Below are 15,759 nucleotides of genomic sequence, written 5' to 3' on the forward strand. Positions count from 1 at the left end.
GCATCAGATTTGACAACTCAAATGCCCCAAGTTGAAGTGTTGCAGAAGAAAATTTCAACAGTGTTTCTTTTACTCCTTCCTGTTGCCAACTTTATTCTAATTTTGTGTATATATTAGACAATTGCTAACCCCACCTTTCCCAGGTTATGTCCAGAGATTTCCTGGGATTTCACTAAAAAAAAGGGGAGGATCATGTGGCCGAATGAGGGAGGCCAGGAGGGAGTAGCTATATTTATTGTTTATTCATTTTCAGGCAAGTTCAAAAGAGAACAAAGACGATCTTTACCCAAGGATGTTGTATTTTGCGGTCTACAAATTGGTCCACAAGGAAGGCAGGAAAGTGAGAGAAGCATAACTACCAGATGTACTGAGGAAGATCCGGCTGGGATTCTTGAAGCTCTTTCCACCTAAGAGAGCTGCTAGACCCAATCTGTTCATTCTCACTTACAACAATCTGTCCCCTTCACCATAATGTTTGGTTCGTTTTGAAATGAATTATTAACGAGACACCGATTAATTATTTCTTTTCGAACCAAAGTTCCACCAAATGCCTGTAAATTTTATGGTATGCTCTGGCTCCCTTTAGAAATGGCCTTTATAATAACAATTATTATTATTGTTATTATTATATTTATTAAGCAATTATTATGCGTTAGGCACTGTACCTAGTGGTGGAGTAGATGCAAGATAATCGGGTCCCACTTGGGGTTTCCAGTCTAAGTAGGAAGGAGGACATTTTGCAGATGAAGGAACTGATGCCCAGAGAAGTTAAGTAGCTTTCCCAAATTCACACAGCAGGCAAATGGCAGAGCCAGAATTAGAACCCAGGTCCTCAGATTCCCAGACCTATGCTCTTTCCACTATGCAAAACCGCTTTCCCTGAGATTTATCTGATTTCCTGTCATATTTTCAGTAAAGAAAACCTGTCAGTAACAAAGAGAAGGTGGTCAACTGAAAATTTCAACACATTAGCACAGTAAGTTACTACAAAAACTAGGGTTCTAGATTTGTGTAACTTTATGTTCCTTGACTGCAAAAAAACCCAAAAAGACAAAAAACCCCGCAGCTCTGATGCAATCCCCTTTATTTGGCCTTCCAACTTGGCAGGGTTTTTTTTTTTAAAAAAAAAAACCAGACACAAACCATAAAACTAAAACAAACTCCTGATAGTATTTTTTAACTAAGCTCAAAATGAAAATTTAGGTACTGGGGCTTTTACCAAAACATCTACTCAGTTCAAATTTTTCTAACCAAGAAAATAGTTGAAGAAAATATGGGAGGCTATTTTATTTTGTCCATGCTTTACAGGATTTTCTGTTGCTTGCCTGCAGAGGAATATCTGGTGAGGGTATTTGAAGAATTTGGGGTAGGAGAGGTAGGGAATTCTTAAACCATCATGTATATTTTTTCTTCTTTTGTAAGAAATTTTCCGGATGGGTGTTTTTTAATTTTTTTTGTTTCCAAGGGCTTTCTGTATATGAGCATTCAGCTGCCTTCATATAGGTCTCCTACAAAATGGGACCAGCCTTCCTGTGGTTTCGTTGGAAAACTGTACGTCTCTGGGATCGAGGATATTTAGTTTCTGGTCCTGGTTCTTCCTCTACCTGGCTAACGTGGGAGAGTAGTGGAGAAGATCACAGAGTCTTTGCAATGTGCTGCACCTCTAATAACTGAAATCCCTTTCTTCGTGTGAGTTCTCAGTCAGAGGCTTATCTGTTGTTTCTGGTGGAGAGGTTCCTTTCGTAAGATCGGCCTCCTTAAGGATCGCTTGTTTCTTGTCTCTTTCCCCTTCATTTCATACTCCATGTGAGTGCGCAGATCACCATCTTGGAGGCTAACTTAGACCGCATCTTTCCACTCCTCCAAAGCCAATTATGTTGTACTGTACTCTCCCAAGTGTACAGTGCTGTGCATACAGTGAACAATCAATAAAGATAACTGACAATGATGATGATGATGAAGGGACTGACTGCAGATCTCTACCAAAGTAGTTTCCAACAATAGAAGAGAAGGAGTGTCCAGAGGACTTGTAATAATCACATTTATTCTAAACCAAGCAAGGCTTGATGGATACAGCTCGATTCTAGATGTTCTTGGTTGGACAAGGCCAGTGATAAGGGATTTTTGACAAGGTTCTGAGGTTTCATCCAACATTATAGGTAAAATCATTTTCACTTCTCTGCCTCTCTCCACATATTCAGTAGTCTTTTTCATGTTATCAGGTTCAAAACAAGCATTCAGTAAATGACACTATGAGAAGACTGAAGAACATTTGGCTCCATTGTTTAAGGTCTTGGTTTCAATTTTTATTCAAATAACTATAATTGGCAACCTGATCTCTTTAGGATTTTAGACCTCAGCTCATTTGAATTTGCACAGACTCTTGAGAAAGATGAGCTAGAGTCCCCTGTTGATTTTTATTTTGATGATAGCTTAGGCCTGATTTTAATGCTCTGGTTTTTAGAATACTGTTTTACTAAAAACAGCCTTTTTTTTTGTAAAATGCTGGACTGTTTACTTAAACTATAAATTAAATATATACAAAGTCAGTACTAGTCAATATTTCTAATTGCCAGTCAATTTATGAAGCAACCATATAATAAAGGAACATTAGTTGGATCTCGTGGTGAAAAGGTTTGAAAATAAAAATATTTAATGAATGGTGGCTCCCTGAAGTTAAATTTATTTTACCACTGTTTAAGCTTCAGTATAAACGCTTTTTGAATCAATTTGAGGAAAGAATATATACAAAAGGCCCTGTGCTGCAAGCTAAACTGATTTATGATTCTGACACACAAACATTAGTCCAGATGTTTCTCAAGGTGTAATAAAAGTGGCAGTATTTTTGAAAACCAATGTATTCCCATCTGGCCATGCAATTGTGTATCCGAAGACTATTCATATTATCAAGGGAATTATTGGGATGCAGTATCATTTAAGCCCTCAGACAAGATAACCCTAATCTAGTCTTATCACTTACAGACAAAAGCTTAGGATCTAACAGACTTCCATGTAATCCATCTCTGTCAACCGCATTAAGGAAATTACCTGCCAGAAGCATCATGGCCAAGATCTGTGATTAAACACAAACTCAGAAAATGCTCAAGGGTACCGCAAAAAAGGCTACTATAAAACAACAACAACAACAAAAAAAAAACAAAACCTGCTTTCAATTGTGTTTTCCTTACATCAATTTTCTGGCCAAAAACATTTGGAAAGGGCAAAGAATAATGAAATTCATCAGCAAGTGTTTCACAGCCAAAGACACTGCCAGCATTCCAAATGCGTCCTCAGATTTCAAAATGGCTCCTATTAAAGGATTAACATCTTATTAATAAAAATCTACCAAAATTAGAATAAAAGCCTTGCTCTCTTAGGAATCCAAGCTTTTATTTTATTTTATTTTTTTTTTGGTTGTTAACATATGCTCTATCATTACTGTCACAATCTCCAATCAATGAAACCTGCACCCAAATTAACCCAGAGTTACCTATTTCAGCCACTGCCTGACTTTTGGGGTCAACTTTTACATCGCTACTGCTTGAGATTATAACTTGGATATGGACTCTGACTATCTCTTCTGGTTCCATGTCCCAGTGAGACTATTAAGATTGCCTCAGCAGCCCCTGATCTGTGAGCTTGTTGAAGGAAATTCGTTTTTCAAAGGTACTGACAATGGAAAGGAAAAAAAAGCAAAACTTTCAGAGATGGCTCCGATTCACATTTACCCTGGGTAAGATACTCTTTCCGTTCATAATATTTCCACATTGCTCAGGACTTAAATGCCTCTAACTACGAGTATAACTATCTGAGGAATCAAATTCCTCCTTTGCCCTGCAAATGAGGGAAGAACCACCTCTCAACACCCAAGAAAGATCTTTAAAACTCTTGGCCAATACAGAACCTCTTTCCCTGAGCAGAAAGGTGCAGCCATGTTTTGGGGGAGCAATAGCTCTCCAGTAGCAATCAGGAACATTGCACAGTTATTGAGAATATGAAGGCAAGAACCATCTCTAACAAACAGGAGGAGAGCGGAAAGTGCCTCTGAGCAGACATAGACAGTGTGGTGATTGACAACATTCCTGGATTAACCCTCTCACGCTCCCCTCTTTCCTGATAAATCTTGTGTGAAGTGTAAGACTACAATGACCATGAGCAAATCCGATCCAAATGCAGTTAGCAGCTCTGTATTGGGTCCCTTGTCCTCTGACAGATTGAGGGTTCTCTGCAATAGTGATTCAATGAGAATACCACCTGCTGACTTGGAAAGGTCCCCCCTGGACAGACTAATGATTCATCTTGGGAGCTCTCAGCCTGTCCCAGTTTAAAACTCCTCTACTAAGGAGAGTACAAAGAGGTGCCGAGAAGAAAATGAGGAAAGAAGAACCTACTAATGCCTTGCAAAGGTCTTCAAAAAAGAGGAGTTAAGCAATGTATTTAATTTTTCCTATCTAAATCTAATTTTCAGATGGGAAGAATACATGGGTTATAAGAATTCCTACTTCTAAATTAAAAATCCAAGAAGTAGTTTCAGAAGTAACCATTTACTGACACATTCTCACCTTGGATCCTCTTCACTTTACACCCAAACCTCTTCCTTTTTTTCCACAGTCAATCATATATATTGAGCACAGCACTGGAATAAGCTCTTGGGAGAGTACAATATAACAGTATGACCGACACATTCCCTGCCCACAATGAGATTACAGTCTAGCAAGGGAGAACCAAGAACAAGAACTAAGAAAAAACTACAGGGGGTAAGGGAGGAGAGAGCAACACTCACCTGTTTGAAACCAGAAGGAATCAATATCCTCCACTCATGCAAGAGAAGACAACAATGTCACTGTAGTTGTATCACCTCATCTATCAGGTGGGAAAGAACTACCCAATCAAATCAACAAAGGGATTCAGTAGTTGAATCAATACTAGCACATAAACATGGTTTAGACTGTCAACCAACATGCCTTCAGAATATATCCACGTCACTAGGGAAATAGGTTTCCTTCTGAAAGAGAGCACACATCAATAGGATTCCGTGTGCAGACAATGTAGCATTTCGGAAATTGGCAGCAGGGCAGGAGAGAACTCAAGTGCGTGTAATTGAACCGCCATGGATAAAATGATGACCTTCTCTCATAGCAGCTGCAAAATTGCAGATTCCTAGGAAACAATACTTTTGTTGCCTAGATCTATGTGCAAAGCTCAATCTTTTAAAGCCAGAGTGGCTATGTTTGCTTGCAACTCATTGTTTAAAATAAAACCAAGTTTCCTGCATGCGTTGTTTTTAAAATGTTGACTCCAGCACCTAAACTTATGGTCCTAACTTTTCAGATAATTAGTCTGTAACCTGGAAAATTCTCACATAGATTTAGATGTGCAATGAATCAGCTCAAGAGGAATCTAGACCAATTTTGAAGACCAAGAATCATCGTGCATGCTTTTCTCCTATTTCACACGGCTTCAAGAAAAGGAGAACAGTTGCGAGCAGACTCGCTAGGGGAAGGACTCCAATCTAGAAATACTGAAATAGAGTTTCCTCTTTCAATTCCATGGATCTATTCAGGCAGCCAACATGCTCATGGCCCTTCTAGGCCAAAATGAATCAGCCAAACTGAAATCCAGACACTAGACGATCTTGAACCACATACATTAATTATGTATCAGATTAAAGAAACAAGGATAAAAAAGCAGACCCTTGCTCCATGTGGCAGTTTTATTAGTTAGTTTATCACCCACCGTATGTGCTGCCAAGAAAAATTAATATGCCACCACTGCTAGCAATAAAAGAAGACAATGGATTATTATTTATAGCCTTGTTAACCGAATTAGGAAACTCAACATAACTGGTAATGATAGCAAGCTAAGCATGGTACTCATTATATACCTTTCAGAGAATAAGAGAATTAGAGAATTGGTGACAGCTCAGTGTGGAGTCAAATTAAATTAGTCAAGTATTGTTTAGCAAGTTTTAAGTATCTGTATGTATGCAAGTTTGGTTTCAAAGAAAAATTAAAGTAATCTTAACTTCTGATAATAGTTGAAGTGATAGTTGTGAAAGAATGAGTACACAGTTTTATATACATTAAATGATAGTCGATATAGCATTGCATATAATGTATATAATCATATGCACAGAGATAGATGATAGGTAGATAGAAAGATGATAGCTAGATAAGAGATAGAAAGAGACAGAGTGACAGATAGCTATCGTGTTAGGGGGCATAGGGCAAATAAGGAATTCTTCAAATTCCCTCCTAAATTTTCACCTCCTACTAACTTTCCAATGATAGATGACATCACTATCATCTTCTCTATCCCAGAAGCTTGCAACTGGGGTGTCATCTTTGACACCTCTTTATCCTTTTCCTCCCACATTCCATCTGTCTCTGAACCTTGACAGATTTATCTCCACAATATGTTCTGAATCCATGCCTTCCTCTCCACCTTATGGCCATGAATCTGGCCCAAGTCCTCATCAACTTCCGGCTGTACTACCACTTCAGCCTCCTTACTGGTCTCCCTACCTCCATTCTCTTATTTATTCAGTTTATACCAAAATGCCCTTAAGAACGCATCACTCCCCTCCACAAAAACTGCCAGTGACTGTCCATTTCTTCTCCCATCACACACAGAATCTCCTGACCACTGGTTTCCAGGATCTCCAACATCTTTCACCTTCTTACATGACCATTAATTTCTCTCACTTATCCCCAATTTGCCCTTTTCACTTCTCCCAAGCTAATTCCTCAAATGTATCTCATTCTCAATCCAGCATTTTTGCATACACCCTTCTCTCTCCATTTGATTTATCTTCCCTCCAAGTTCATCAAAACAAGGTCCCCCTTCACCTTCATAACCATCCTAAAAATCTTCCTCCAGGAGACATGGCTAGAGAAATCCCCACCTCTCGGGCCATGCCAACCTCATCAACCACTTTACCACTTACACAGACATAAATTCATTTATTTTGTGTACTCATTCATATTTTTGCTTACATTTGCTTTTTCCAGTTATATATATTTGTTCGTTCTTTGACATGACTGGGGATAGTTGCAGTTAGAAGGGAATGTTCTTGAACAAAGTAGAGTTTTCAAGAGAACCGTGAGGACGGCAAGAGCTGTGATCTAATATATTCAAAGGCGGAGGAAGTTCCAGACAAAAGGAAGATTTTAAGCAAGAAAGCAGACACAGGAGAGTGGAAAGTGAGATACAGCTAGAAGGTAAGTTTGGGAAAGCAAAAACTGGAGGGTAATGGGTGGAGAGATCCACTGGAGGGTAGAGAGTGAGGTGAGTGAGACCAGGGAAGAGTTAAAAGAGGTGATATGTGAGATTGCAATTGCTGGTAGAGAACCTTGAAGTCAAAGGTCAGGGGCTTATGACATGCAGAAGGAAATGTACTGTTGAGGTTTTTGAGGAATGGAGTGATGCGTTCTGAATGGCATTTTAGAAAGATGATTCTGGCAATAGCATTTAGTATAAACTGAAGAGGGGAGAGCCTAGGGCCAAGAAAATCAGTGAGAAGGCTAATGCAGTAGCCTAATCAGCAGGTGACGGGAGCTTGAGCCAAAATGGTGGTGATGAGGAAGGGGCAGCTCTGGGAAATATTATGGAGGAAAAATGATAGAGTTCAGCAACAGATAACATTTGAGAGTGGAAAGAAAATGAGGAATCAAAGGCGATTCCAAGGCTGTGCCCCACTATCCACTCCTAGCTTCTACCTGTCCAGGATAGGACCACTATCCTACACCTCTTTCTGCCCATCCCAGAGTGGTTTGTCCTGCAGCTTGGTGGAAACAGAGTTTGGTTAAACAAGGGTGGTGGGGCTGAGTCAGCTCCTTGCACTCAGATTCAAGGTTCCTGGTACACCCCAGTGGTGGTGATGGTCATTTTTAGACTTTTAGACTGTGAGCCCACTGTTGGGTAGGGACTGTCTCTATATGTTGCCAATTTGTACTTCCCAAGCGCTTAGTACAGTGCTCTGCACATAGTAAGTGCTCAATAAATACGATTGATGATGATGATGATGATTTGGAGTCAAAAAGTGGCAGCAGGAAAGTGGAGACAGGGAGAACAGAATGGAGGAGGAGGGAGGGAGAAAGTCAGACACCACCACTTCTTTTTCTCTGAAAAGCAGGCTTGGGCCAATGTTGGTGAACAAGAAGTAGCATTTGATCCCCAGCTGGATGGGGGACAGTGATTTAAGGGCCAGGCTGGCTGGTTAGACTAGGCCATGCTGGTTGGATGGGTCATCCTGGGGAGGTTCTGTGTTGTGCAGCCCAGAATTCTCAGTGGCATTCCTTCGGCCATCTAGCCCAACAGCGCTTACTTCCTGCAGACCTCTAAGGGCACCTGTCTGTATTGAGCCCATCGCCAACCTTCACACTACCTCACACCCACGCAAAACGCCTGATGGCTGTGTGGCCAGGCACCGCAGATGCTCCCTGGCTCAGCAGTTCTGCTTCTCGCCCTCCGAGATTGCTGCTGCCTCTGCTGCCCCTCTCTTCCTAATCAGAAGGGTGGTTCCAGGATTTTCCTTTATAATGAAGCTGAGTTCCAGCCTGTTCACCTTATTTCCTGCACTCAGGAGTAGGGTAGTATTGTTTACTGTGATGAAGATTAAAAGGAGGACTGGCCCTCATGAGTCAATGAATACAGGAGCTTGGGAGTATTGGTAATAAACAATGAATAATAACTGCATTTACTAAGCACTTACTAGGTGCAAAGCACTGTTCAAAACGCTGGGGAGGTTACAAGGTGATCAGGTTGTCCCACGTGGGGCTCACAGTCTTCATCCCCATTTTCCAGATGAGGTAACTGAGGCCCAGAGAAGTTAAGTGACTTGCTCAAAGTCACACAGCTGACAATTGGCAGAGCTGGGATTCAAACCCATGACCTCTGACTCCCAAGGATGTGCTCTTTCCACTGAGCCACACTGCTTCTCTATGAAAATAGATGAATAAAAAACAAATGTTGGTGTGGTGATAAAAAAAAAAAGTACATAGCTTCTGGGTTGGCTGACCGGGATGGAGAAGGAAAGAAGAGACTTATTGCGCAGGACTTTAATGAAGGGGTGAGGCGTGGGCTGGGGAATTTGAGGATTAGTGGAGCAGTTAGGGAAGAATGATGGCATGGTCTCCCCGGCTAGACTGTAATCTCCTTTTGGGCAGGGATCCTGTCTACCAACTCTATTATATTGTGATCTCCCAAGTGCTTAGCATAGCTTTCTACACAGAGCTTTCCATACAGAGAAGCAGCATGGCTTAGTGGGAAAAGCACGGTCTTAAGAGTCAGAGAAGGTGGGTTCTAATCCCTGCTTTCCCACTTGTCAGTTATGTGACTTTGGGCAAGTCAATTAACTTCCCTGTACCTCAGTTACCTCATCTGTAAAATGGGGATTAAAACTGTGAGCCCCAGAAGTTACAACCTGATTACTTTGTATCTACCCCAATGCTTACAACAGTGCTTGGCAAATAGCAAGCACTTAACAAATACCATCAGCATCACACAATCCACCAGTCACCTGTCAGAAGCATGCAGCTTTCCCAGGTGCCTCTGTGGGGAGGCCGGGTGAATGCTGACTCCCAGAAGGCAGGGAATCTGGCTCCCCATCTCGGGACTCTTAGGGGATTGTGGAGCCTGGAGGGAGGCCTCATATAGGACCATGCTGCTCAGGTCACCAACCCTGTGGCTTTTGGACTGGAGAATCCTTTCTCCATTCCACCCAAGAAGTTCCGATCCCAATCCACCCTGGAGCCTCCCACGGGTTCAACAGCTCTTTGGAGTGGGAGGGAGGGAGGCAGGCCAGGGGCTGCAGGCTGGGGCAGGAGTTGGGGTAAGGTGCAGATCTAGACTTTTGCTGCCACCGCACACTCCTGGGACAGTCCCACCCCAGATATCACACCCAGACATTGTAGCAGAAACCGGTCTGTCCGTGGGGTAGCGAGTAACAGTGACCTCATTCGAGCAGGACCCCACTGTCAACAGGGGAGGATGAGGGAATTTGCATTCTACTCTCTGGGTGGGGAAGGAGGGGCCGCACCTCTGCTACCCATGTCCAGCCTCATGGGCCCAGCCTTCTCGGATCAGTGAGGGAACAGGTAGGAAAGGGGGAAAAAAAACCAAATACATAGGGCAACCTCTCCCTCCCCTGCCTCCTCTTCTGCCACTGGTAGCAACAAGTGTTGCTATGAAGCTTCTGGGCAGCACAATGATTTCTTCACATTGCACTTTGTGCAGGGTCATGGTATGGAGTCCCATGTCCCATGGGGGCCCCTCATAGGGGGAGTTAATCTTGCTCAGGGATGGAGTGGAGAACGAGGCACTGAAATGAAATTCCCAATGAAGTGAGCTGTGCTAATGTGGGTTTCAACCGTGTGGCTAGCTCTTTGCACAGCAACCCCTGAAAGGTTTCTTTTAGTTTGGCTGTTCTGCACAGAAAGCTTGCTGATTTCCAGACCAAAGTAACTCTGAGGGCTCTGATTTGTTCTCATCAAAACCCAGTTACCTAAGTAGTATAAACTATTTCCAGTGGCTTTATTTAAAATATAGTGAAACACTTGAAAGCTGTAACGGTGTAAAGAGGAATAAATGCATACACTAACTTTCCTTTCTCTTGCCCCCTCTGCCGAAAATGCTTATTTTGTCATAACCAGGAAGAGTGACTAAAAAGAAAAACAAAAGTATCGAAACCTCCTTTTCATGTCTCTAAGGTACTTATTTCCTCTCAGGGTCGTACCTGGAGAGTTTCCAGTACTCTACCAGTCTCAACTACGGGAGGGAGAGTCAGGCTGAGGCCAACCCATTCAATTCCTAGCTTGGGCAGTGGCTAGCAAGTGGAAGGCAAACTGCTACAAGTCAAAACTCACCTCAGCAGCGGCATTTGAGAGAATTGAGGGTGGGGATTCAGGTTTACTGTGTGGAAGGAGGCAATGGTAAACCGCTTCCATATTTTTATCCAGAAAACCCTATGGATACATTACCAGAACGATTGCAGATGGAGGTGAGGCGTTCTGGGAGAGATGTGTCCATGGAGTCACTAAGGGTCGGAGACGACTCGACAGCACAAGACAACAACAACAAGGTACTTATTTACCAATCGTTCCTCCTCTCATTTTCCCCCAAATAGAGCTGATTAAAGGGCTGAGGGATCCCAAGCAATTCCATCCTTGGTTGAGATGTTGGACCCTTTTGGATGGTTGACGGTGAATATTCTTGGTAAGTCTTTCAAATTTCCCCTCTCATTTACCAGTTCTGGGGGATGCTGAGTGGGTTGTTCTTCATTTGGGATATAACACTTGTCATCTAAGAAAATGAATTATTTAACCTGTTCAAAACCTTAATATATCTTTGTAACAGAATCTATGCCACAATTTACTTTCCTCTGACATGTACTGCTTTGTTCTGCAAGTGGCTTTTAACTATCGATGGGATTGTAGAATTATTCATTTTATGGAAGATTAAAAAAAAAAACCTCAGTTCTAAATTTACTCTGCTCTTCCTGAGATGTTCCAGATCTTAAACACCACCTTCTAGTTTCTTTATTGTTCCATTCTTAATGTTTAAGAAAATTGCATTTGAAGTGTAAAAATACCATGCTGGGATTGACATGACAAATGCTGATGTATAGAGGGAAAGACCAGGAGCAGTGAAGAAATTATCAAATTCAATCATTTTACTCAAAGCTCTTCACACAAACAACAAAAAACCTGTAGCATCCCCAAATTTACGTTCTGTCAAAAGGGGTTGGGAAAATCATATTCCAACTGTGGTAAACAATATGCTGAGCATTTTTTGCTTGTGGTATTTTTAATAATAATAACAAATAACTGGTATTTGGTAAGCACTTACCATATGTCAAGCACTGTTCTAATCACTGGGATGGATGACTTGACACCTGTCCACATGTTTTGTTGTCTGTCTCCCCCTTCCAGACTGTGAGCCCGCTGCTGGGTAGGGGCCATCTCTATATGTTACTGACTTGGACTTTCATTCATTCAATCATATTTATTGAGCGCTTACTGTGTGCAGAGCACTGGACTAAGCACTTGGGAAGTACAAGTTGGCAACATGTGGAGATGGTCCCTACCCAACAGCGGGCTCACAGTCTCCCAAGCGCTTAGTCCAGTGCTCTGCACACAGTGAGCACTCAATAAATACGATTGAATGAATGAATTAATGAAAAGGTCCTTCCCAGGAGACCTTCCCAGACTGAGCCCCCTCCTTCCTCTCCCCCTCCTCCCCCTCCCAATCCCCCCGCTTTACCTCCTTCCCCTCCCCACAGCACCTGTATATATGTTTGTACATATTTATTACTCCATTTATTTTATTTGTACATATTTATTCTATTTATTTTATTTTGTTATTATTGTTTTGTTCTCTGTCTCCCTTCTAGACTGTGAGCCCACTGTTGGGTAGGGACCGTCTCTATATGTTGCCAACTTGTACTTCCCAAGCACTTAGTCCAGTGCTCTGCACACAGTAAGCGCTCAATAAATACGATTGAATGAATGAATGAATGAATACAGGGTAGGTTGGACACAGTTCATGTTCCTCATGGGACTCAAAATCTTGATCCCCATTTTACAGATGAGGTAAATGAGGCACAGAGAAGTTAAGTGACTTACCAAGGTCACACAGCAGACATGTGGCAGAGTTGGGATTAGAACCCATGATCTCTGATTGCCAGGACCGTGCTCTTTCCACTAGGCCATACTGCTTCTCTAAGCTTCTCCAAGTTCTTTAAGTACTTACAATGTGCCAAGCACTGGGTAGTTACAAGATAATCAGATCAATCACAGTCTCTGTCCCACATGGGGCTCATAGACTAGGGGGGAAGGAGAACAGGTATTTAATCCCCAATTTGCAGTTGAGAAAACAGAGTCACAGAGAAATTAAGTGATTTGCCTAAAGTAACATAGTAGGCAAGTGGCAGAGCCAGGATTAGAATCCAAATCCCTCTACTTCCAGGTCTATGCTCTTTCCACTAGACCCTGCTTCTCCATGATAGCCACATCCAATCCTTTTAATCCATAATCCTTTCACAGATAAGCAGGGATGGGGGCAGGGAAATGAAGCCCTAATAATTCCATTCCCCTCATTCCCCAAATCCAACTTTCAGTAGAAAATTCAAGAACTGCTTAACTCATTGAGGAACTGGATTTCATCTGTAAATTGGGGATTAAGACTGTGAGCTCCAAATGGGACAACCTGATCACCTTGTATGCTCCCCGGCACTTAGAACAGTTCCTTGCACATAGTAAGCACTTAACAAATGCCATTATTATTATTATTATTAATACCAACAGCAAATGTGAATTTCTGACAACTACTAAACCAGCCCCATGCTCTCTGTCTCACTCCTAATTCCAGCCTCATGCTGACACTGTTAGTATAACTTGGGATCTCCGTAACTCTGAAGGAACAGATTTTATTATTGTAATGTGAAGGAAACAACGGGAATGCTAATTATATTTAATGGAACTTGGCACCATTTCTCGGGAGGTGGTGCTAATTTGCAGAAGATAACACTTCTGATTTGGGGACAAAAGACTGAGGATCAAAGCATGTTTGTAGGAGAGAGAAAAGTATGTATTCTTTAGCCACCAGTGTCACTGTGGTGATAAAAAATGTTTTCCAAAACCATAAAGAGGCCAGAGGGCAAATTTAGTACCATTCAACAATCCAGGGATACAAGAAAAATACTAGAACTAAAGAATGTTCTTCTGATTCTAGATTAACAAGTAAAGCACCCTAATTTAACTAGTATTCTGGGGGCAGTTCCTGAAAGGAAGAGACTCAGTCCTTTCTTAAATTTTGAAAAAAGAATGATATCAAAGGAAAACAATTAAGGGGCATGCAACTGGAAATCACTGCAGTTCCCAGGAACCGATATTTCCTCAACAGACTTAATTGAGGATGGGGTGAGTGGACATGTAGACCACACCTGTACTTTGAATGAATTCCATTCTCTGCATCTTTAGCCCTATCCTCTCACCTGCCTTAAAATCAATCAATCAATCGTATTTATTGAGCATTTACTGTGTGCAGAGCACTGTACTAAGCACTTGGAAAGTACAAGTTGGCAATATATAGAGACAGTCCCTACCCAACAGTGAGCTCTCACTGCAGTTCCCAGGAACCGATATTTCCTCAACAGACTTGAGGATGTGGTGTATGGACATGTAGACTACACCTCTACTTCGAATGAATTCCATTCCCTACATCTTCAGCCCTATCCTCTCACCTGCCTTAAAATCTTGCATGTCCTCCTGTTTGTGGGAGATCATAATCCCCCTGAAACTCAAGCAATCACACAATCAATGGTATTTATTGAGCACTTACTATGTGCACAGCACTGTACTAAGCACATGGGCGAGTACAACACAATATGGAATCAGCCAACACCCAAAACTGAATTCCTCACCTTTCCTTCTAAATGCTCGACTTTTTCTCACTTTCTCATCACTGTTAATAACAACCGGATCATAGACATGCCCGATCTGCAGTGTCATTGGCAGCGCCTCTGGCATTTGCTCCCCACATTCAGTCCTTCTCTAAATTCTACTACTTCTTACTCTAAAATAGTTCATGAATCTGCCCTTTCCCCTTCCCCATTCCTCCCACCACTGTGACTTCAGACCTCATTACAGACTTGGTGAGCTACTGCTACAGGCTCTTTACATGTTGGTCTTCCTAGCCTGAGCCTCTCCCCTCTTCATTCATTCCTCCTTAAAGTTGCATGGATCATCTTCCTAGAACATCCATGGGAACACTTCTTTTCTCTACAAAACCCTCCCGTAGCATTCCTTTTGTATTACATAAAACAAAAGTTTCAGTCCTTGTCTCCAAGGCTCTTCCACCAGTTCCTTCCCACATCCTCCCTAGGTTAGTTTTCTAAGTGTAACTCACAACTCTCCTGTTTCACCTTTGCACATGATTTATATTTTTAGTTAATGATCACTATCTTTGCCTCTTTCGCCTATTGTGCATTTGGTCGTTTGTGTCCACCGATCTCATCCATTAGATTGTGAACTCCTTGAAACAGGTTCTATGATTTATGCTCAACCAATGAATTGCATTTAGTGAGTGCTTAGTGTGTGCAGCTCACTGTAGTAAGCACTAGGGAAAGTACAATTTCTATTGTATATACTCAAGCATCAAGCATCTGCAAAGAGTATGATGATGGTGATGATGGCATTTGTTAAGCACTCACTATGGGCAAAGCACTGTTCTAAGCGCTGGGGAGGGTACAAGGTGATCAGGTTGTCCCACTTGGGGCTCACAAGTCTTCATCCCCATTTTACAGATGAGGCAACTGAGGCACAGAGGAGTTAGGTGACTTGCCCAAAGTCACACAGTTGACAATTGGCGGAGCAGGGATTTGAACCCATGACCTCTGACTCCCAAGCCCGTGTTCTTTCCACTGAGCCATGCTGTTTCTCTGTGTTGTTGGGTGATGAGCCTGATGCCGCTCTGACACAATGGGAAGTAGGGAGAAGAAACCCTGGTCTCCGGGAGTCATTGCCCACAATAGGGGTGGTGTAATATTGTAGCAAATGCTGCTCTGTGTCCTAGTCTCTGTCTCCAGAATGAGAAACAGCATGCCCTAGTAGGTAGCACATGGGTCTCGGGAGTCAGGGGACCCAAGTTCAAATTCCTACTCTTCCCCTTACCTGCTGTGTGTCCTTGGGCAAATCACTTAACTTCTCTGTGCCTCAGTTCCTCAATCAGGAAAATGGGAATTCAATACCTGTACTCTCT

At 42.2% G+C, this 15,759-nt stretch overlaps 1 protein-coding gene and 1 non-coding gene across 13 annotated transcripts in view; one reads left to right on the top strand and one right to left on the bottom strand.

Moving 5' to 3' along the window:
* RBFOX1 (RNA binding fox-1 homolog 1) overlaps positions 1-15,759 on the bottom strand; it is a 2,849,206-nt gene that overhangs the window by 611,465 nt on the left and 2,221,982 nt on the right. The gene's annotated exons all lie outside the window — the stretch shown is intronic.
* Positions 10,718-10,855, top strand: LOC119943131. The gene has a single exon (XR_005455609.1). It is a non-coding gene; the product is annotated as a small nucleolar RNA SNORA7 (small nucleolar RNA).

This window comes from Tachyglossus aculeatus, chromosome 21 (genome assembly GCF_015852505.1).
Source record: "Tachyglossus aculeatus isolate mTacAcu1 chromosome 21, mTacAcu1.pri, whole genome shotgun sequence".
Lineage (NCBI taxonomy): Eukaryota > Metazoa > Chordata > Mammalia > Monotremata > Tachyglossidae > Tachyglossus > Tachyglossus aculeatus.